We start from the raw sequence: 23,461 nt of genomic DNA, 5'->3' as shown, positions 1-23,461 counted from the left end.
CAGAAAGAGATGCCCTAGGCTTGTCAGAAATCTTTTATTTTTAACACATCTTACATTTCAATATATTGAAGTATACAATACCTTAGACACGAAAATACAGTTTGACCCTGGAACAGCATGGGGGTTAGGGGCACCAACCTGCTGCATGGTTGAAAATCCATGTATTTGACTCCCCCAGACCTTAGCTACTGATAGCCCACTGTTGACCTGAAGCCTTATCCGTAACATAAACAGTCGATTAACACATAATTTGTAAGTTATATGTATGATATACTGTATCCTTACTGTAAAGTAAGCTGGAGAAAAGAAAACATTATTAAGAAAATCATAAGGAAGGGAAAATACATTTACTGTACATCTATATATTTATTGAAAATAAATGTGTAAATGTAAGTGTAAGTGTACCTGCACAGTTCAAACGCTTGTTGTTCAAGGGTCAACTGTATACAAATTAACCTGTTTACTTAGGGCCTGTGATATATAAATTAACTTGACCTGTTACAGTACTTGCTTTGAGTGACCGAGGTTAGTTAGTATCACGTGCAAAGGTTTTGGATCTGAAAAGCAATAGCTTAATCTGATGAGGGCACATTTAATGCTATAACAGGTTAAGTCTGCCATTGATAAAGTTAACAGGCACACATCCCTTACTTCATGATTTCTCACTCCCTTGTTGCTGTTGAATACTTAGGGCACACTTTTACCAGGGCCCTAGATGGGGTGGGAGTGTTTTATCTTGGAATTGCCCTGAAAAATCAGGAAGGGGTTCAGTCACAATGAAAGCTCAGCAGTATTGAGTATGTGTAAACCAAGGGGCCAATGTGGAGCTTATTCAAAAGCTTGCCTCTGTACTTTGAGACTCCAAATAAAATGATTTCCAAGTGAGAAAAGTGGGTTTATGTATTTTTTCCTAATATCTTTCATTATGACAGGTAAACAAAAGTCACGACTTAAACAAGTAAGTTTCCTGTTAATTGTGAAGATAGCTGACTTTTTTGTTACCTTTACAGTGTAATCTGTTTATGAGGCATGTATCATTTGGAGTTCTCTTGATTGTAAGTAAAAGGAAACCTAACCCAAAGTGGTTTAAATGACAAAGAGACATGACAGAGAGTAGTAGACAAATTCAACATTTAAGCCATACTTGCTCCTGGGCTTAGATGGTATGACCAGGATCCAGTTTCTTTCCACTTTTTGGCTTTCCTTGCTGGTGTGGACTCCATTCTCAGGTAGGCTCTTGGGTCCCTGGAGTCCCAAGTTGGCTGCCCTGGGTCCCAAATCTGTAAGGACATCCAGTAGAAAAGAGCACCTCTGCTTGCCCAGTACTGTACTTCCACTATGGCCGTGGGATCAGTCTCACTGGCTTGATTGACTGTGCTTCGGTCACGTGTCTCTCTCAGAACCTCTCTCCACTGGAGTCAGAAGAGGATATTGCTGATTGACATCAGCTAATCAGAATGCATCTTGGGGTGCAGGGAATTGTGGGGTTGGGAGTGGTGAGGGGTCAGTCCCACCCAAACAGCTTGGCTAGAAAATTTAGAATATAACAGGAAGGAGGAAGAGGGAAATGGATGTTGAGAATGCAGGCAACTAAGTGCTATGGAAAAATTGTTCAGCTGCCTTAGGATAATTTGTTTTTTGAGTGGTGGTGATTTGTAGGTCTTTCTTGAGCTTGCCTGATTTGAGAGCATAAATGATTAACCAGATAGTCACTCTAGAATTAGAGTGTTATTTTCTAGCTTATTCATTAACATGGAACGTTATGGAAACCATGATCTTGTCTTGTGCTCGTGGATCGATTTGTACTTTAATGTCTTACCTCATTTTTCTTGAGGTTTCATTTGAGCCATTAGACCAGTATGATATTAGTGGCCGGTTATCTTTGATCATGAGTCATTTACTTTCTGGTTCCAGACTACCAGGTACAGTTGACCCTTGAACAACGGGGGTTTGAACTGTGTTCAAACTCACCCCTGTGTTGTTCAAGGGTCAACTGTAGTATCGCCCTTTTAAGAATTTTACTCGCAAACTGCAGAGTAGTTCCTTGCTTTGTTCTTTTCTGTAGTTCCAGAGGAGATCCCCAGCTGTCCTTAGGATTAATCAGTTGTCCTTACACTTCCTAAGATGTCTTTCCCTCTGTGTTATCCAGGTCCTTGAACAAGTGCTAATAATAGTAAGCATACTTACAGTGTGTCAGGCACTGTTTTAAATGCATTGCATATATTAACAGTTAATCCCATAACAACTATGAGAGAGATTGTTATCTACAATGTATAGATGAGGAAACTGAGGCACAAAGAGATTAAGTAGCTTGCCCAAGGTCACACCGCTGATAAGTGACTGAAGGCAGACTGGCTCCAAAGTGTATACTCTACTATTTTTTTTATATTCAGTAAAATGCAAAATGATTCAAAGCTCACTGGTGTAGAGAATTGATGATGGGTAATGCAAACATGTTAAAAAGATCTTTAGAAGGCTCAGAAATGCATCCTGTGGCTTGAAGAAGCCATGAGTAACCACGAGAAGTTACTGAAAAGAAAACATGCTGCCTCCAGGATAAATAATGTGGAAAAAAAAAGAAAAGAAAAACAAAAAAAGAATTGCTTTTAGTGAATCCAGAAGATACCAGGAAAACCACCTGTTCATGGAAGAAATTATCTTGCTTATTATCTGACTTCCCAGTTCTGTGGGACAGAAAAGTCTCTGAGCTCTCTAAGAAGCCTTATAAGCTGATAGTGGGAGTAACAGATCAGACCAGCACCGTCTAGAACTGTGGTTCTAGAATTTGAGTGGTCTTCAGAATCACAGCACAGATTGTGGGCCCACCGCCAGAGTTTCTGATTCAGTAAGTCCAAGATGGTACTTGATAATTTACGTTTCTGACAGGTTCCCAGGTGATGCTGATGTGGCTGGTCTGGGGAATCCCATTTTGAGACTGGTGTAGAGTATCGATGGTCATCTGGTCTACTTCCTTGGGTGTCTGAGGCCATTTCATCTAGAAACAAAACAAATGAACAAACAAACCAAAAACAAACTCACAGATACAGAGATCGTATTAGTGGTTACCACAGGGAAAGCGGGGTGGGTATGGGTGAAAGGGGGTCGACTGTATGGTGAATGGATGGTAACTAGAATTGTGCTGGTCATCACTTCATAGTGTATACAGATGAGGAATTCTATTGCTGTAAACCTGAAACTTACATATTAAAGAAACCCTTTAATCTTTTAAAGAAAGGTAAAAGCTAAACATTTTCTTTTTACAAGTGATGGGTGTTTATGGTTTAGGTTATATTTTGTGTAATCAACACAAAATATAGGGGAAGTAGGAAAAGTAGTCTTTTTAAAAGTGCAACATTTAGCTTGAAAATATTGATAAAGTAATTAAAATTAATATCTTTATATCAACACTCATAAATAGTGAATTTAAAAAATTAGGAGGCTATGTACCAAAATATTCCATGTTTCTTTCTGAGTAACTTTTTTCTTATTTGTATTTGAACTTTTTCCTGAAATAAACGTGAACAATTTTGTAATTAGGAAAAAAAAAACAACATGAAAACATCTTAACATCTAATATCACATTCAAAAGTTTTGATTAATTTTTCTCCCAAAATAATGGCATAGAGAAGTAGTAGGAGAAAGCCTGTGTATGAATGAACATTTAAAAAAATGACAAATTAAAAACAAGATTACTTTGGGAGTTGTCACTTATTAGCATTTATGAGATAAAATTTTGCAGGAGAGCCTTTCTGCTAAGGTATGGACATGGGAAAAGAAATTGACCTTGAGTTTATGTGGTTATGGGGAATTAAGGACAGCTGAGAAACATAGGAAAATGAGGTGAAAGCACCTAATTGTATCTTTTACATTACATGGATAGAGTAAATAACACTTATTAGTGGCTGTATGTGTAAGCCAGATTTCCTTTAAACATAAGTATTTATTTGAGTGACCAAGAATTTTGGTGGAGCATTTAATCAGCTAAAGCAGTGATGTACTTTAAATGTCCAGATCAGTGCTGTCTGAAAGAAATATAATACTAGCCACATGTGACTTTAAATGTTCTAAGTAAGATATTTCACTTAATCAGACAATCCAAAAATATTGTATCAACATGTAATCAGTGTAAAAAACTTGTTATAAATGAGATACTGTACATTTTTTTTACTAAGTCTTTGAAATCCAGTATATATTTTATTTTCCATGTCTCACATGGTCATTTTTAGTCCCACATGGCCAGTGGCTGCCGGTTTGGACAGTGCATCTCTAGTGCCTTCACGTAGATGTTTTATTGGTGAAAACTTTATAGATCCTGCTGAACAAATGTGGGCTTTAAAATCCCTATCACGAATTTGGTCTCGAGTATAGTTGTGAAGCCATGAGTAGTTGGCCACTTGGCTAAATGTGAATTTAAATTCTGATGAGGAATAACCCATCAACTGAATCATTATTTTTAAAATAATCACTCTTTATATGTGTGCCTTCCACTTCTAAACTTTTATTAAATGGATGCAAAGTAGCAACAAAGATCCTCCACAACATCCACACTCTGCTGTTTCAGCTGAAAACTTTGGCGTTGTTCTTGAGCTCGAGCACTGTTTTGGAGGCAGAAGACTCAATAGCAAATAGACTTGTTTAAACATGCATATTCCAGGGTGTCCACGCTCCCTCCAAAAAATTGAGATTCACTTCAGTGGGAGGGAGCACAGGAATCTGCATTTTTAATGCATACAGTACTCTTTGAGAAACACTTTCCTGTGACATGGTCTGAAGTGTTCTCACTTAATATTCAAATCTTATTATCCTTGAGTATTCTCACCAAAGTGAAAATCAACTTTTCATCTCTCCTTTAAAATATTAGTCTGCCCTTTCCCCCCCAGTAAGTAGGTCACAGTTATGTTTTGATATCTCAGCACCTAAGAAGGCTTAATGTTCTGCCTGAACTGAGTAGAGAGCTGTCTCGTGGCAAGAGGAACACATTCTTGCTGTAATCCCTGCCCTCATTATAGCCCCTGTCTGGGGCATCTTCCTGCAGGAGGTGATGGAGGTTCCCCCGCCTAACCCCAGCCCCTAGAGTTGTTTGGGCCTTTTAATTTGAAGTCTCCAGGAGGGCAGAACATTTCTTGGGGGCCTAAATTTGCTCTCTAGTGCTAATTAAAATTAGTGGGGACTTTTCAAAAGTTATAGATAAAAAAATTCAGGCACAGGGTTTTCTCAGGAGGAAAAGACTTGGACTCCATACACTGAGAATCAAAGCAGAACTTGCCATCTACTTTCTGCCAGTTGACTGCAAATTTCAAGCTGTCATTAAGGTTATATGCTTAAATTATTTACTTAATCCCCAAATAGATAGACCTGTGCATATATGGTGGAAACTTATTTTAAAACTGTAAAAGATTTTTTAGTTTACCTTTTTTGAGAGATGTCTTATTGTCTTTTCTGCCTATAATCATGAATTTTTAATTAGGTGGTTTAGATATTGGCTTCATATTTTTTAAGATCCCCTGTGCTACGGTAGTTTTACTTAGAAACTTCCCTGAATACGACTGTTAATTCACAGTCATTCCCCCCTGCCAAGACTGAATACACAAACAAACAAATATATGTAAAATATTTTACTTCCTTCTAGTGGAAGTATGGTGCCAGCTTGCTATTGAATATGCAAAGAGATCTATAAAACATGGTCTGGAATGATCTAATTAGGAAGATAAAACCTATTTACATGAAACGTGAACTAAACTTGTATGCAAGTGCCAAGAAAGTAGTGCAGGCAATTAGTGCTCTAGTAATTTAGAGGGAAGGATTGATCGCAAGAGGGAAAAAAAAAAGGCATTTTAAGAGGATGGGTCAAGTAATGTAAAGAACATTGGAACTTGGAGAGAGAGTGGAGCCTGAACCTTGGCGTGGCTGCTTCCGTTTCCACTGCAGCAAAACAGAAGAGGCCTTTCGCTAAAACAGAAACTGCTTTTGGCTTCTCAAGATGATACACCACCTTGAGCTTGGATTCGTTCCTTGAAAATTAAGCTAGAGCTTTTCTTGTTTGCATGCTCATCACCCTGTTCAGATGGAACACTTTTATGCCCCAAGGGAAAGGCTTCTTGCATGATGGAGTGGATTTTTATAGTTAGGATTAACAGATTTAATAGCTACCCCATCTTTTTCCCCATCTACTCTTGAGGCTGTTTGCCTAAATTATGCATTATTTGGGATTATTTGTGAGAGCTGCATGGTCCCTAGTGCCACTAAATACACCACCCATTACTTGTGAAATCTGAATCTGAAAGAGCATTTCATATCAAAGAGGTTCATGCAGGCTAGTGAAGAGAAGGTCTGTTTAGGTCATTAGAAGTAGTCCTGGATTATACCCTCAATTTATTTTCTGTATACATAAGGCTTCAGTAGTTTCCTGACTGGAGGACTGCAGGAATCTTTTCTTTCTTTTTTGGGTAGAGGTTCCTCAGATTTCCCTCCCCTCTCTTTCTCCTTACTGCTGTAGATGACACCCTCCTGACTTTTGAAATCAGCTTGGATTTCCGCTCCTGTGCCTTATATTCTTCAGATTTTCTTCTCATCTCAGCAATGGCTGAAACTCCATAGCAGCTGAGATGAATGATCCTGGCTGGGAGAAACAGCCTACTATTCCTCTCCTTCATCAAACCTCTTAACCACACACCATTCCTCTTCCTAACCCAGCCCCCATTCCTGCCCTTCAGTCTCTTTCAAGTTTCATTCCTTAGGTCAGAGAACTTCTCAATCCTCATCCCCTTACTCATCTCTTACTGCACCTTAGCCTTTGTCTTAACTTCTCACCCCACCAGAATATTTTCCTTAAGTCAGTCCCTTACTTTTGAGGAACTCCAATCACCATTTCTAGGGGAGAATCCCATCTATTTTATGCTTGATTTGTGATTGAACTTAGGGAATGTGACCTGTCTTTTGTTGGAGACTGCCTAGGTAAGCAAAAGAGGAAAAATTCATGATTTTTCTCCTCTCTTCTACTTTTCCTGGCTCTCTCTGCATATGTGCACCCTCCACCCACCGCCATCTGTCTGTATTTTAAATATCAGCTTTATTTATATTATTTACATACCATAAAATTTTCCCCTAAGAAGTGTACAATTCAGTGATTTTTAATATACTCACAGAGTTGTGCAACTATCACCCCTAATCCCAGAACATTTTTATCACCCCCCCAAAGAAGTCGCATACACATTAGCAGTCGCTTCCCATTTTCACTCCTCCCCAGCTCCAGGCAGCCACTAATCCAGTTACTGACTATGGATTTGTCTTTTCTGGACATTTTATCTAAATGGAATCATACAACATGTGGCCGTTTGTGACTGGTTTCTTTTACTTAGCAAAACATTTTCAAGGTTCATCCGCGTTGTATAGCATGTTACCAGTACCTCTCTGATTTCTCCCTCTGTTCTCTTATGTAAGTAATAGTGGTAGATTAGTGAGGAAGAACAGAAAAAATTCTATGAAAGTTACTGACAGCATAATACTGTGATTTTAGTTGGCAGTTGCCTGGGAGTAGATGGCAAATACCTCGTAGGCATCTGAAAGTACTGTAGAGTTAAGTACTTCTTCATTTACCTGGATGTGGTCATCAGATAAGCCTCCTGGTGGGTGTTTGGTGATCTCACACGGTCATCTTTGTTCCATCTGTTAAATTCACTTATACCGTTTAACTCTTTTGCCAGTTTTCTATCCAAGTGGACCTGTGAGCAGGTAAAAAAGAAAATGTAAGAAAGTAAAAAGAAAATACATCATTTACATACAGGGCATTTATAAAGTCCTGTCTACTTTAAAAACATGTCCCACAGTGAGAGCAAGCTAAAAATGTCATGAAGTAGGTTTTATATTAACAATGGCAATTCGGATAGCTAAGGTTTTTATTTAACCACCATCTGCGGCAGTACCATTCAATTTAATTTTCTAATTTGTAGAGAAAATTAATGCTGGGTAGATGTTAAATAGTTTCTTAAATTATGTTTTGATGTTTGACATCAAGTTGATTATAGAAGATGGCTTTGATTATTAAACTGCGTATTCGTCGGTAGTTTTGACACGATCACATAAATAGTAACCCAGTGGGAGGGTTCTGGGTAAGAAGGTAACAAGGTGGTGTGTGTTTGCTGATTGGCTTCTCTGGAAAGAATTCTGCATTCACAATTATTTGGGGTTAGTTCTTTCTGGTTTTCAGGAACAGGGATTCACTTGAGTGTCTGAATTAAAAAAAAGATAGTGTGTGGGGGAGTGGGGGTTGGGAGGTTACTGCAAAGTTTCAGGTGCACGAGCCCCAGAAATCCATTAGTGACTGAGGCTGCTGTAGGGCTGGAGGTGATCTTCATCTTTCAGGTGGGGCGGGCACCTCATGGATGGGAGCCCCCTGCATGGTGCTGGTATCTGCTCATCATAACTCAGCTCACCGATGGCTTTGGTATGTTGTGGTTCCAACTCTACCTCCTGCCAATCTTTCTCTTTTGACGTATTGCTAAACGACTCAATATCCTGGCCTTCTCTGGTTCAGATCTCTGTGAGGTTGAGTATGGAGTTAGGGCTCTGATTGGCCCGGATAATATTTTTATACCAGGTCATGACCAACTGGTTATTTACAAATGATTACCTTTAAAAGAGTTACCCAGAACATTGGTGAAGAGCAGGAAGTCGTATGTATAAAACATACTAGCTGCATTCATCCACGGATTAGAGGGGATTTGGCTGGCAGTCGGAGGCCATGGTTGGCATTTCTAATGCAGAATTGTGGTGTGGTGGGGGAAGGTATTTTATATTAGGACTTTCGGGGGAAAATATTGGTATATCTTGTGTGATCAAGGGAAGAGCTAAGCAGCCAGTCTGAGGGAAAGGCAAAGTGCAGACAGGCCCCGGAACAACAGAAATTGAGGCTTTCCATCTCTCAATCTCTTGATTTTAGCCTCTGTCTCTGCCCCTGCAGGTGGTCTTCCAGGTAGCAGGAGATGTGGTTGCCATGTGCCCCTGGACTTTGCTATCCACCAGTTGCCCCATTTTTCTAGTTCCAGTTGGAAACGTTGGGGCTGTTTGCTAAGGAGGATGTAATTTACGAGGCTTTGGTCACGGGGTGACTCCTGAACGGGTGCACTGTGGTGTAGGGTGTAGAGGGATGTAAGAACACGGTAGCTCTCCCTGGAACCACAGGGAGGTCCTCCTGAAAAAGGGAGTGGGTGCTGGGCAGATGGCAGTATATAACAGTAAGTGTTCACGGCATGTTTTCAGATAGATTGATGTCCTTGATTCAGAGGGAACACTATTTTATTAAAATGGCAAGATGATCTTCACCGCTGACAAATAGCTTCCTTAAAACAAAGCAACCAATAACCTTACAGCTTCCTTTAAGATCTTTGAAAACGTAAACAAAGAGAAATGAACATTAGCGTGTCCGTCTTTAGAATATGTCTTATTAGAATAAGCTGTTATTTAGAATATGTCTTATTAGAATAAGCTGTTCAGAACCGAAGTTAATTTGTGAATTTGCTTGGTGATTTAGTGACTTAGAAACAGTTTATCCCATTCTTTCTTCTGGGGCCTCAAGGACCAGCACATTCTTAGAGTCTGACAGGTGCCCAGTAATAGAGTGTCATTCCAGATTTTTTAGCAGTATAGTGATGTAAGTACAATATTAGCATGTTCCTTACCGACATGTAATCTGTTTCGGGAAAATAGACTGTATGTATAACAGTCAGTGCATGCGACAGTATTGCACAAAAGTGTTGTGACGCTTCCCCAAAACCTGAATCTTGGTCTCTTCATTTTCTGGTTGATAGAGATGTCCATTTTCCACAATTCTTATCTCTTCTAGAGTCTCATTAGGTAATTTTCAAGGGAAGTTTTGATCTCTTTCTTGCAAACCTGTGAATTTTCAGAACCCTAAGGTAGTGACATAATTGGGTGATGGGCACATGTTACTGGGTGAGGCTGATAAAAATTTTGTCACATAGGTTTAAATTTCTGCAGACTCCTTTGATTTCTTGAACATGTATGTGAAATTGCTTTATTAGCCACATCATTGTGTCTGTAGGCATCGTAAGAAACAGATGGACTGAAGTCAGGGAGATGCTGGGCCATTTGCCAGGTCCCTGGACCCTCCCTGCCTTGCATGTTACTGTTTGGATCACCCTATAAGTCTTCAGCAAACCCAAGCCCTCTCCACTGGCTCCAGCCTGAGCCTTATTAATTTTGTGTGTGTGCTCAAGGTGGATGTATCCATACTTTGTCTCTCTGGCTGACTGCTAAACTCCTCAAAGACAGTGACAATGAGTAATGTTTTTTTTTTTTCAGCATTCCTCACATAAGTCAGAATGCGATTATGTACTTTTACTTGTCAGACTGAAGAACTGATTCATGATCAGAACTACTAAGTATCACTTCATTTGGGGAAAATTTCTCCCTAGTTTCTGTAATACCATTGAAAAATCAGTTCTACGTATTTAAGAATTTTACATTAAAATATATTATAAAATAATGCCTTGCATTGTATATTGTATGTTACAATGCATGCATTGTTAAAAAAAAAAAAAAAGAAAGAAAGTCCAAACACTACGGAAGTAGACAGTGAATGTTTCCCCTTCCCCAAACCTGTCTCCATCCCTAAAGATAATTCCTTTTAAAAGTTTGATGTATATCTTTTGGGATATTTTCCATGTAAATTATTATAAACAGTAGCAGGACCAGCTGATTGTTAGAATCTGGAGTTTAGTCTTTTCCCCACCAAAGAGGACTGTCTTAGATTTTCGTTCTTGCAGGAGCCGATCTCCTTACTGCATTGTCCCCTGAAGACAGGCTTTTGGAAGTTTGGGGCATTGTTTGCAAGCTGGTACAAACCATTCTACAGTGGATCAGACATCCTTCCATGATGCTGTCAGGGTGGCACCTGCCTCCTTTTGTGCTGCACATGTCTGCCCCTAGGGTTTTATGCTTTTTGGCCAGAAGAGCTAAAGCTAAAGATTTCTTGATTTGTCTTCTCCTCTTTCATGTCACTGCAGTGTTTCTGGACCTCTTCTCTCGTTGTCTCTTTGCCTTCCATGTTTCTGGGATACTAGAGGTGCTCAATGGGGGGACATCTTTAAAGAGGCCCTCACTCCTGGGTGGGCCTGCAGTTTGCCTGTGTTCTCCTGTGTCGTCATTAGCCTCAAGTGGGTGCCGGCAGTTGGAGTTTGATAATTTAAGGGTTCATCACAAATTTGTAAATGCTGGCCACAGTTTTCCTCCTGGAATACTGTATTGTGACTTTAAGGACATAGGGAATTTGGCAATTATGGTGGCCACACACGACAGAGAAGGAATTGCTATCATTGTAGTATATGTATGGTTCCTAGAATACTTCCATTTTTCTTCAACAGCCAAAGGCCACTCATCTGTCCCCTAGATTAGGCTCCAAGTGGACTCGAGTGCTGTTGTCATGATGGTTGTTTTCACTGATGTATAATTTAAGCCTTTTCTTCTGTGGTTAACAACAACAGAAACAATCTAGTAACTTTCTGATTGGGGCTAGCGGCCTGTCATCTATCCAGCTTGGGCCCGTGGTCAGTTTTTACCTTTTCTCTAGCCAGGATGTGGGTTTGACAGTTCCATGGATTGATAGTCCTGAAGCTGTGTTATATACTGATGTTGGAAAAATAAGTTTACAGACCACATCTTTTAGCCCTTTGTGTGTCTCTACTGTGAAAATACAAAGTTTTGTACCTGGAACTGGTCGTCCTGCAGAGGATCAGTGTGAACCTCTTGCTTTTGCCCTGAGCCCCTAAACGCACCATCCGTGGAGCTGTCTCCAAGCATTTGAGGGAAGGCCAGTATTAGTAGGGATGCTTGTAAATAATGGAGAGGTATTTAAGACTGCCTTGAGAATTATGGGATGGAGAGGAGGCAAGGCTGGAGAAGGCACTTGATACTAATTTGAAACCCAAAACCCCTGACACTGAATTAACAGGTGTGCTTGTGCTTTCTTTGTGCATTTAATCAGCTGTAATCTTCAGGTGTGCCCACATGTAGGTTTTTTTTTTTTTTTTTTTTTAACTCCCTCACATTCAGGGAGCCATTTTAATTGACACACCCAACACCGTTATTATCTGAACTGAATTTTATCATGAACGATGAAGTTTCTATGTTTTTTAAACTGAATGGAGGACTTTAGAGTAATCACATTGATCTAATCTATAACTGACTTAAGATTTTGAAGGAAAAAAATTTGAGCAAAATATCAGTAAGAAATACAGTTTACACGGCAATCTAGTACACACATAAACTTACGTCCAGATCTTCATTGACTTACGAGAAGGTTATGTCCTGATAAACCCATCAGCAAGTTGAAAACGTCATAAGTCCAAAAAAATGCATTTAACACACCTAACCTACTGAACACCATAGCTTAGCCTTGCCTACCTTAAACGTGCTCAGAACACTTACATTAGCCTGAATCTAACAAAGCCTATTTTATAATAAAGTGTTGTCTATCTCATGTAATGTATTGTTTGTGCTGTACTAAAAGTGAAAGTGAGAATGGTTCTAAGTGTATTGGTCATTTACCCCTGTGACCGCCTGGTTGACTAGAGCTGCTGCCCAGCATCACGAGACAGTGTCATACAGCATATTGCTAGCCCAGGAGAAGATCAAAATTCACAATTCAAAGTATGGTTTCTACTGAACGTGTACTGCTTTTGCAAAATCGAGTTGAACCATCGTAAGGAACTGTCTGTGGGTATGTGGGTGTGTGTGTGTGTGTGTGCACACCCACATTTCAATTTCACAAAGTAGTGTTTACGTGTATTTCATGAGATGCTGTGATATTTTTCATTCTATTTTTTTTAAATGCTAGTATCGATCCGCTAATTAGAGTTTATAACCAACAGTGTTGGAAAACCCTGTGATAACAGGTCCATTTGAAAGAACATCTAAGTGGTCTCTCTGTTTTTAAGCTTTATGAATCATGGTTATTAGAGTGATTATTTGATGTTTTTGTTTCATTCATTTATTAGTGAATGAATGAATAAATGAAATCCTTATTGAGCACCTACTATGTACCAGGCAGTGTGATTAACATCAGAAATGCAGTTGACCCTTGAACAATGTGGGGGTTAGTGATGCAGACCCTCTGTGTCAGTGAGAAATCCGAGTACTGTGTAACTTTACAGTTAGCCCTCTGTATCATGGTTCCTCTGTATGTGTGGTTTTGCATCTGCTGGATTCAACCAACCGTGGATCATGTAACACTGTAGTGTAGTATCTACTGTTGAAAAAAATGCACATAGAAGTGGACCTGCACAGTTCAAAACAAACCCACGTTGTTCAAGGGTCAACTGTATAGAGATGGGTTATGAAGTGAAAACAAGCTTTGTGGCCAGCAGAAAAGATTTTCAGTTCTTGCAGAGGAGAGGCAATGTCAGTAGATGGAAGGGAGCTACAGGCTGAACAGGTGGTGCCCAGAATGGCACGACCGTGCCCGGCTGTCTTGGGGAGCCACGCAGAAGTGCAGAAGGAGCTAGAGGGAGAACCCTAGAAGTGCACGAGGAGGGCCTCGAATGCCACGCCAAGGAGTTGTCTTTATCCTTAAATTTAGCCTGTGGGTTTCAACACTGAGTTTGGGAGAATTGTTATTTTTAAGTAGAATTGTATTTGCTACCTCAATATGTAAAATGGCAAACTTGGAGCCACTCTGGATGAAACAGAGTGGCCTCACCTGGATTTCTACCCCCAGGGGTCCTGAGCCTGAGAACCATTGGTAGGATGGCACTTGGGTCTCAGCAGGAGCCCTCTGGGGACACCATGGAGGAAGGCCTAGGAGAAAAGCTAGATAGAGGGAAGCCGTTTGGGGAGACCGTCCTGTTTGTCTGGAGGAGATGAGTAGGAGGCCCTGAAACTGGGGCGGTCGCCAAGGGTTTGAGAGAGCAAGGACTTAAACTGTTAATCAGAATCCCTAGGACTTGCTCCCCAGTGGGCTGTGGAGGGGATGGGAAAGGAAGGTGGGAGGAGCATGAGTTTGGTTTTGGTTATATGAAACCTCATGGTAAGTTTTTTCTTCTGGGTTCCAGATGCTTGGGGTATCTTGAGAGCTGTATGGGGTATTTTGGTCACAAATATGCAAGGCAGGCCACTGTTCAGTGTTTTGTTTTTGCTCTATCACGTGGCCTCTAGTTTTCAGGATTATACCACGTTTTCCTTAGCTTGCATTTGCCCATATTCTCCCCAGCCTTTGGAAAACACATGGGCCCCGAGCTCTCTCATCTGCCTCTCCGCATGCCCATGTGCGGGTCCTCCTAGGACCTGAGCACCTGGCTATTCCTAGGCTTGGATTCAGGCATCCAGGACCATCCGTCACAGGGCTGATGCTGAGAAAGGAAGAGTGGCTTTCAAGGCCTGGGGTCTGAGATTAAATCCCTGCCCTGCTACTTACTAGCTGTAAGGTAGTGGGCAAAGTTACTTCTATAGGATGAGAATCATAATATCCTCCCTGTGGGATTGTTGCGAGAACTTTAATGTGGAAGCTGCCTAGCTCAGCGTCTGCACAAGGTAGGCATGCGTGGGAGGTGCTAATTATAACCTTGCACTAGGAAGATAAATCTTCTGAAGAGAGGTCTCCTCTCTCCTCCTGCAAGGAGGCCTTCCATATTAAGAAATGCTACATTAATACACGGTCGGAAGATCAGAAGTCAAGGTGGAAAAGCAAGAACATTCAAAGGACGCCTGTCTGATGGCCTAAAGATAGTGCCGACCTGTGGCTTTGTTTGCTGTGGTGTTTCGAGGGCATTTGTGATTCCAGGCCTTCTTCTGGGGAGTGGGAAAAGCATTGGAAAAGCCTCCTTTTTAATTAAAAAAAAATCCCTAATATGTTCTTTGCATTTGCATCTTCTCTGGCTGCATTTTCCTGTTTTGAGTTTGTACTCAGTGCACATTAAAATAATCGGAACCCTAAACATTCATTGAGAGAATGATTTAGGGGAAAAGTTCCATAAAAACATTTAAAAACTTTTCTTGGAGTGGAGGTTGAGAAATTTATTTATTTTTTTCCCTGCAAATAACCAAGATTGGAGGGAGGGAGCGATGGAGATGGGATTGGGAGCCCTGTGTTGCTTGGAGGGGGCGGGGGGAGCTCAGCATAGAACATCCAAGTCAAGTAGGCCGGCCCTTGCTGGGAGAGGATTGATCCTTTATGGGGGTGATTAGGTTTGGTGCTCTTTCCTTCTTGTTGAGACAGCTGTAGTTTGGCATCAGGGGATAATAAAGAAGAAATATTGCTAGATTTTCAGGGGGATTATTTGTAATGCTTAAAATTTGTGTATCGCTTTCATCTTGGGGAAGATTGTAAAAATATTACTTAAATATTAAGAGCAGTCTTCAGTAGGGGGCATTAGCCCCCATTTCACAGATTTCAGTCGGAGATTTTCTGAATTAGGTTGTTATTTGCCCCAGCCTTCCTACTTTAGTAGTTATATAAATCAGAGGCCCCTGCGCTCCAGGGCAGTAATTGAAAGCCTCTGATGCCTATCTTTGACCTATCTTCTCTAACTCTCTTGTAAATTGCCCTCCTTCGCATAAGTATTTGTAGGTATCTGAATGCCTTGTAATTCATGAAAAAAAAAATCTTGTACCTCTTCCTACAGTTACTCCATATCAGAGAATTATGAGTAAGACTCTGAGATACCTTGCATAAACTTAGAAGATTAGAACGGCTGGAGGAACAGAAATTAGAGCAAAGTTTTTAGAGTTTTTTTTTTTTTTTTAAGTAATGAATACTCATTTGTGACATCAGTGGTGATTGAGCTTATTTTAAAAACTTTCCCGATAGAGCCAAACATTACCTATGTTTAACAGGAAAGCTGAATCAAGAATCAGATATTTTACAGAGTTCTTTCTTCTGATTGTCACGCGCAAGAGAAATGTGACCAGTTTAAAAAGGGAGGCCTAAGTGACTTATTTTTAAAAAAGGTCAAACATTTATCTGTGTTAAATAGTATACTAAAAAGATATGGTGGTATGAATTACCTTATAAGGTATGGAGGTATAAAATATATCCTAGATATGACTGTTCGTAGGTTGTAGAAACAACTTGAAAAACATTTTTAGAAAAGGGGTATGTTTATATTTAAGGAAGGATGAAATTAAATAAGTGAAGGTATCCTGGGATACCTGGGCACTTTATTTAACGTGCCTACTATTCCATTGCTCTTCTACTGTTAGAGGAAAGCCAGGCATTAAAGATGGGCATTATATTCCGGGGAAAACTTTTTTTAGGTCCCAAAGCTTTTTACGGCATTGACAAAAGGGCTTCAGCTGGGAGGCTGTTGTCAGTATTGTTTCTGCAGCCAGGAGATGGAGGTGCAGCTGGGCTTGGCTGGTTGAGACTTTAGAGAAATGGTGCAGCCTCTCTCAGCTTCACTTTCATTTGAAAAACGAGGGACAGGCTGGTTAGGTATTCCAAGGTCCCGTAGGCCTCCAAGAGCGTGTGTGGGCTCCTGAGGAGTTAGCAGGCTGCCTTCCTGTGGTTGCCAAGGTGAGTTTTTGGCCTCTTTTCCCAGTGGTTTCTGTGTACACAGTGAGATGCAAACTGTGTATAGGGATGACAGCAAACTTTGTCCTTCTCCGGGAAATGATAAATGCCATGTGACTCTGACTCAAGTCCTAGTCTCTTGTTAATTTTTTGTAAACTTTTTATGTTTGATGAGTCAGAAATGCAGGCTCTTGTAGAGTGTTAACAAGACTTTTGATTATAATCACTTCAAACTGCAGGCCCGTCTCCTGTGTAATGATTTTTGCCATTCGCCTTTCCATAATCTTACATAGGCAGGATAGAAGGACACTTTGATCAGTAAGAACTGTGCTCTGTTGCTTCATGAGCCCTTGTTACACTAAAATTATTCTTAACAGAAAACTATGTATGTGCCCACATTAAGAGGATATCAGCAAGTCTGAATATTTCATGAGAGTTGATGGAGTATCACAGAACCTTAGGAGTACAGAAAACTTCTGTGTTAATACCGGCCAAGGTGATCCTGCGCACATGTGGGCCTGCTCGTGGATGCACACACCACACCCACGCCCAAATTGTGTAGATGTGTGCATGCCTGCTTAACTATGATGTGTTGCTACTGACTCTTCCTAAACTACCAAAAACTACTACTGCAAATTTGTGTTTTGGGGATTCAGTCTCAAAGAGGCTGACTGAAAAAATAGTTTCTGAACAATTTCATGAAGGGTGGACTTGCAGAGATCAGAAGGCATGACCCTGGGCGTAACTGCAGTACATGGAGGTTACTCTACAGCACTATGTACACAGACATGAGGCTTGGAGTCAATAAGTACTTTATTGGGACTTTTGTTGTAAAAAAAAAATGAGAGTTGGCAGGATTCCAATACAGTTTTTTTTTTTTCTTAAGAGTTGAAGAGAGGACTTGGAGGGATCAGTGTGTCGGTTGATAGCATTTGAGAACGTTTTGTTTGAGTTTGGAGTCATAGACGCGTAACATGGCCTTAGATCAGCTTTTCTTCCCATACCCAGTAGTGGATTCCCACAGAGTCAGTAGCAAAGCTTTTAAATTTCATTTAACTTTATTTTTAATTGTGGTAAAAAACACATAACATAAAATTTACCATGTTAACCATTTTTAAGTGTACAGTTCAATAGTGTTAACTATATCGACATTGTTATGTAGCAAATCTCTAGAACTTTTTCATCTTGCAAAACTGAAACTCAAAACCCATTAAACAACAACTCCCCAATTCCCCCTCCCCCAGCTCCTGGCAACCTCCATTCTACTTTCTGTTTCCTTGAGTTTCACTAATAGATACCCCACGTAAGTGGAATCATACAGTACCCGTCATTTTATGACTGGCTTATTTCATAATGTCCTCATAATGACTTAGCAGAATGTCCTCAAGGTTCATCCATCTTGAAGCATGTGACAGGATTTCCTTTTTTAAGGCTGAATAGTATCCCATTGTATGTATGTACCACATTTTCTTTATCCATTCATTCATTTGTAGACATTTGGATTACTTCCACCTCTTGGCTCTTGTGAATAATGCTGCAGTGAACATGCGTGTGCAAATATCTCTTTGAGATTCTGCTTTCAGTTCTTTTGGATAAGCCCAGAATTGGGGTTGCTGGATCATATGTAATTCTGTTTTTAATTCTTTGAGAAACCATCATACTGTTTTTCACAGCAGCTTCACCATTTTACATTCCCACCAACGGTGCACAAGGGTTCCAATTTCTCCCCATCCTTTACTGAAACTTTTATTGTTATTAAGATAAGATGTAGTGGAAAAAAGATACCATCGTGGTCACAATTCGTGGTTTTCCTGGTGGATGGTAATTTAAAAGGGTGATAGAAATGGTAATAAAAAGGTGAGTGGAGAGGTGGTTAGAGGTGAGCATGGCAAGTTTTAGAAAAGAGCTTAGTCTCTCTCTTCTCTCACTTCATTCTTTACCTGTCGTTAAAGTGCTAGTTATAATGAATAGATTCATTCATCAGATGTGTTTTAAAAAATGCCTCCTGAGTAAACTATTCCCTCTGAACATCATAAGAATAACAGAGGACTTCTCTGGTGGCACAGTGGTTAAGAATCCGTCTGCCAGTGAAGGAGACACAGGTTCGATCCCTAGTCTGGGGAAGATCCCACATGCCGTGGAGCAACTAAGCCCGTGCGCCATAACTACTGAGCCTGCGCTCTAGAGCCCGTTAGCCACAACTATTGAGCCTGTGTGCTGCAACTACTGAGCCCGCATGCTGCAACTACTGAAGCCCACACACCTAGAGCCCGTGCTCTGCAACAAGTGAAGCCACTGCAATGAGAAGCCCGTGCACCGCAACGAAGAGTGGCTCCCGCTCGCTGCATCTAGAGAAAGCCCGTGCACAGCAACGAAGACCCAATGCAGCCAAAAAAAAAAAAGAATAATAGAGAAAAATCCAGTGAAGAAAACCAAGAGAAAGGGGGTCTTTGAACAACAGACCTTGGGATTCAGTTTGTTTGGGGCTGACTGTGTGTTTGGGTCTCTGCTGGCCTGGGAGGGTGAGATCAAAGGGGCCAGTACCACAGTCTGGGGCCTCCTTGTCTCTCAGCTGGTACAAGTTGGATGTCAGAGAACACACGGAAAGATGTGGGTCATCTGCCACTTAGTACAAGCCTGTCGGCTCCAACTTGGTGCTGGATCCTGGAAGGGAGGCGGGAGAGGGGATGAGGATGCCTTTTCTCTGATTTCAAGCCGTGGGCCCGCTTCACTGCCCGAAAGCTCAAGAAATGCATGCCACTGCCTTTGTCCTCAGCCCCCGATACCGTCACGTTTTCCCGGGAAATGAAAGAGGCAGCAGGAATTCAGAAGGCCTGCTTTCTGATTGCTGGTGTGCAGTAACTTACTCTGTGTCTGTGGGCATGCTGCTCTGTGCTTCATTTTCCTTCTCTGTAAATGAGATGGTTGGCTCAGGTGGGTGAATTTTGAAAAGGACCTTCTTGACACCTGTTCAGAGTTCTAGCTCTCATCTCCTTGTGAAGGATTAAGGTATGGATGGGGGGTGTGTTACATAAGGTGGAACAGGCCCTGAGGTTTACCATATGGTGTCAAGTATCTCATAGAGCCCTTGCTCTGTTCAGGCTTCTGTTCAGCATGCAGGCTTCTGAAATGCCTAAGTCGCTTTTGAACAGTTGTTTCTTAGAGGATACTGGGCTAGGTGTGGAGTGAAGGTTATGTAAGACTTGCATCTGCCCTAAAACAGATCATGATGTATTTCCAAGAGCATTATATCCAGAGAACCCTGGAGATTTTCTATTTTATATCTCTTCATTTTTAGGGAGAGCATTGTGAGAAGCCAAGGGCCGGGCTCTGGGTCAGCAAGGCCAGTCAGTGTCAGAAGTTGAGACTGGAGTCCACTTTTCACTTCTCTTGAGTCTGTAACGGGTGCATTCTCCATTATTTTAATTAGGTAGATAAGACTGGTGCCCAAGAAGAGATAAGCAATACTCTAAGGCAGCACACAAAAGGTGCCAGACGATGCAGGGCTGACAGTATGGGTATAGGGTTTCTGAAAAGGAGCAATCATTCCAGCTGGGATAATCTGGGAAGCCTTCCTTGAGGAGGGAAGTTTTGAGTTGGGCTTGAAGGATGGGTGGACTTTAGACGGAGAGGGAGAGGAGAGGGGAGCGCCAGGACAGGAGCAGAGGCGTGGAGATGAGAAAGCCCGAGGCAGGCTGGGGCAGAGAGACAGGAAGGAGGAGGGGACGAGGACTGACATTTATTGAGCATCTGTCTGGCGGCAGGCACAGTGTCTGGCCCTTCACCTGTGTCATCTCAGCATGCTGAGTGGGGGAATGACATCCTCATCAAGCGCTCATTTGAGGACGTCACTTTCTCCCCTCCCCATCTGTACTTGGGACCTGTCCTCCTTAGAGTAAAAGTCAGTTACACTTTGATCTGGTGGGAAAGTACCTGGTTTCAAATGGGGAGAAAAAGAAAACAGGGAAGGATTGTCAGGTTCTGTAAAGAAGGTCTCTGAGGCTGTTGATAGTATTTCATTCTTCTACTGTAAGCCTGGAGCCTGCCTCCCAGTTAATGGCAGCTGGCAGGCCTTGGCGCTCCTGAGTAACTGGGCTGACCGTGAATTATTCAGGGCCTGTACCCAACGAGTGGCTGCCTGGCCAAGCCCTGTGGGAAGGAGGCTGTGCTATGGCACTGAGGGACCAGCAGAGGCTCAGGTGCAGAGGATGAAGAAATGACGGCACCCTTAAAATATTTCACGCTTTAACATGCCAGGGCTGCATGCTCTGTTCCATGGCCCTGCAGCTGGGTAATCGGGGCCTGTTTTTCAGAGTGAGAAATCACGTCCCCCACTCCCAATTAATAAGTGCAGTAACCTACACGCTCGTGTTAGCATGGCACATGTTGTCAGGGATTTGGTGAGAAGCCACATTAAAATTGCAGATAGGATGGTATGGCAACAGAGAGCATTCGGGTGGAAGGAACCCCACTCTGCTCTGTTCTTTTCTCAGCCAAGGAGAAGAATGCTGTCGTTGATCCATTCAGAGTGGTACTCACACCAACTCTCACCAACCTCACTCGTCATGCATTACCACATCTTTGCATTTGTGTGTACATGCCTGTGTGCGTTTGTGTGTCCTGTTTCCTCCTCTGGGCCGAAGGTGCCTGCAGAGAAGAAATCACTTCTTAATGATGCTGTGGGTCCCTCAGATGGCCTGAGCTGAGAACACGGTAGGGCTGAGAACTTGTTGGATGGGTTGGCTTTTGCTCTGTGCAAACCACGAGCGGCGGGGCCTGTGTCTTGATGATGAGGTTTGCATCCCCTCACTCCCTTCTTCCCTTCCTCTCCAGGTGCTTGTTCAACCTGCTCTTTTCACCCTATCTCATTACAGCCAGTCTGTGTTAAGCTCCTGGAAAAGATAACCTGGGTGTGGATACCTGTGGGCAGGGTCCAAAGGCCTATTTTCACAAAGAATAGATTTGTATTTCCTCTTCTCCCATTTCTTTCCCAACAGCCGGTAGCTGTTGCTACCAGGAAACAGCGTCTTGTCACTGTTCCATCTGCCCCTTTGTAAAACGCTGGCCCGATGGCTCTGAATACCTGTGTGTGTCAGCCTTTTCCCTCCAAGTTGGAGGTGGGGAGCAGAATCAAAAATCCTGGGCAAGAGCAGACCTGGCCCCAACTGCATTCCTCAGATGTTCTTTCCTGTGAACCATTCTACCTGTGTGGAGGAGCCCAGTCTTGGCTCTGGCTGGTGTTAACATATTCACAGGCATAGCAACACCTGTTTGCCAAAGGTGGGGCCTCTGGACTGGAGCATTTCTTTTGCTGGTGAAGCTTTGCATGTGCAGATAACAGATGAGATAAGAATGCAGGATAAGGTTTGGCTGGGGTAGAAGATTCAATAAACTGCATTCCTTCCTTGCCCCGGGGCCTTGGGTGCTGGTTACTGAGTGTAACTTGCCATTTTTTCTCCTTCTCAGCAGAGATGTCAGTGCTTTGTATTCAGTTCTGCTGTGACCAGTGGAACAAGAAACAGGAAAAGGATATGAATAAAAATTAGATTTGCCCTGGTATTTCAGCCATAAAACTATATGATTTTGTGGGAGGGGTGAGTGTGTGTGTGTGTGTGTGTGTGTGTGTGTGTGTGTGTGTGTGTGTGTGTGTATAAAAAGGGAGAGAGATCCATTTGTCCATCCATCCATCCATCCATATCCTCCAAGGCACAGAGATAGCAATTGTTGTGGATGGAAATACCTTTAGCCTTCCCTTTAACCTTTGTTCTACTTACTCTGAGTCCCGAAGTATCAAATCTGATAGCCCCACCTCAAACAAACATTGGCCTTGGTAAAAACATAGGCCTTTTATAACTTGTTTCATAGTGAGTATTGTGTTCTTACTATCTCTGCGATATTGCTACTTTTATGACTATAAAATACGATTTTGAATATGCCTTTCCCAGTGCATAATGGGGTGAGTTAAAGAGAGGGAATGGGGTTTGTGAGTACTTCCCGGGTGGAGGACTGGTCCTGCTATTCCGAACTGTCCTTGTCCCAAAATCCAAAGGGGTTCCCAGGCTGAGGACAGTGATTCCACATGGGACCTATCACATCCTCCAGCTGGTAGCCGCCTTGGTGAAGAGGTGGGGCAGAATTAGTTTTTGAGATTTCCTCTATGAGAAGTTTAAAGACTAGTAATCATAGCTGCTGTGATGGTGCTAAGATTTTTCTAAACATTTAACTCAATTATAGAAAAACTCTTTGAGGTTGGTCACATTATTGGGCCAGTTTTTCAGGCTCAGAATCACAAAGTTAGAAAGTGGCAGAGCCAGCTTCCTAGATTCCAAGTCTGTTTTTAACCACCTTTCCTCCTCTAGCTTTGCATTTCCAAACCCTGACCCAAACACTCAGTGGGCAGTGCTCTAGGGGTAAATATGGGGGTGGTCTCAGCCCTGATCTATGAGTCCTGTGGGTTGCGAGGGGAGGGGAAGTGCTGCCGACTGCTTCCAGCCGCCCAGGCTGTAGGCCCTGAGAACGGAGACATTCTGGAGGGCTTGGCAGGCACAGAAATGCCAGTGTCACAGATGTGCCTGCCAGTGGGACTTGGTGAAAATTGTTCTTTGGGGTGGGAAAAGGAGGTTTCAGATAATATTTTTGTTTTCTGGTTTTGGCTGGATTTCATGGTTGTGTGCTTGGTTGGTTGGTTGAGTTTTCTGGTAAGTGGGGCCGTTTCCATTGAAAAAGGGATGGGTTCTAAGAGAAGGTGCATCCTGAGGCAGGCTTTGGGGAGTAAGGCCAGCAGTAACTAGGTAGTTATCGGGTGGGCGGCTCTCCAGGCATTATATAGTAGAAGTAGAAGGAGAATGGTCACAGTTAAGGTTCAAGACTGGGGGAGGTGGGCAGGAGGCTCCTGGAGGAGGGAATGGGTGGGCCAGAGAGGTAAGACAGAAGGAAAAT

General features: G+C 42.1%; 1 protein-coding gene and 1 long non-coding RNA gene across 5 annotated transcripts in view; one reads left to right on the top strand and one right to left on the bottom strand.

Moving 5' to 3' along the window:
• The window catches only part of SPTBN1 (spectrin beta, non-erythrocytic 1), a 195,803-nt gene that overhangs the window by 55,059 nt on the left and 117,283 nt on the right, over nucleotides 1-23,461 (top strand). The gene's annotated exons all lie outside the window — the stretch shown is intronic.
• On the bottom strand, nucleotides 386-22,138 carry LOC309612543. Its single transcript, XR_014235266.1, has 2 exons — nucleotides 9,496-22,138; nucleotides 386-9,452 (listed from the first exon to the last, which is right to left on the bottom strand). It is a non-coding gene; the product is annotated as an uncharacterized lncRNA (long non-coding RNA).

Source organism: Balaenoptera borealis, assembly GCF_965194805.1.
Source record: "Balaenoptera borealis genome assembly, chromosome: 15".
In the NCBI taxonomy this organism is placed as follows: Eukaryota; Metazoa; Chordata; class Mammalia; order Artiodactyla; family Balaenopteridae; genus Balaenoptera; species Balaenoptera borealis.
The sequence above is the reverse complement of the archived record's forward strand: the minus strand, read 5'-3'. Positions and strand labels throughout refer to the sequence as shown.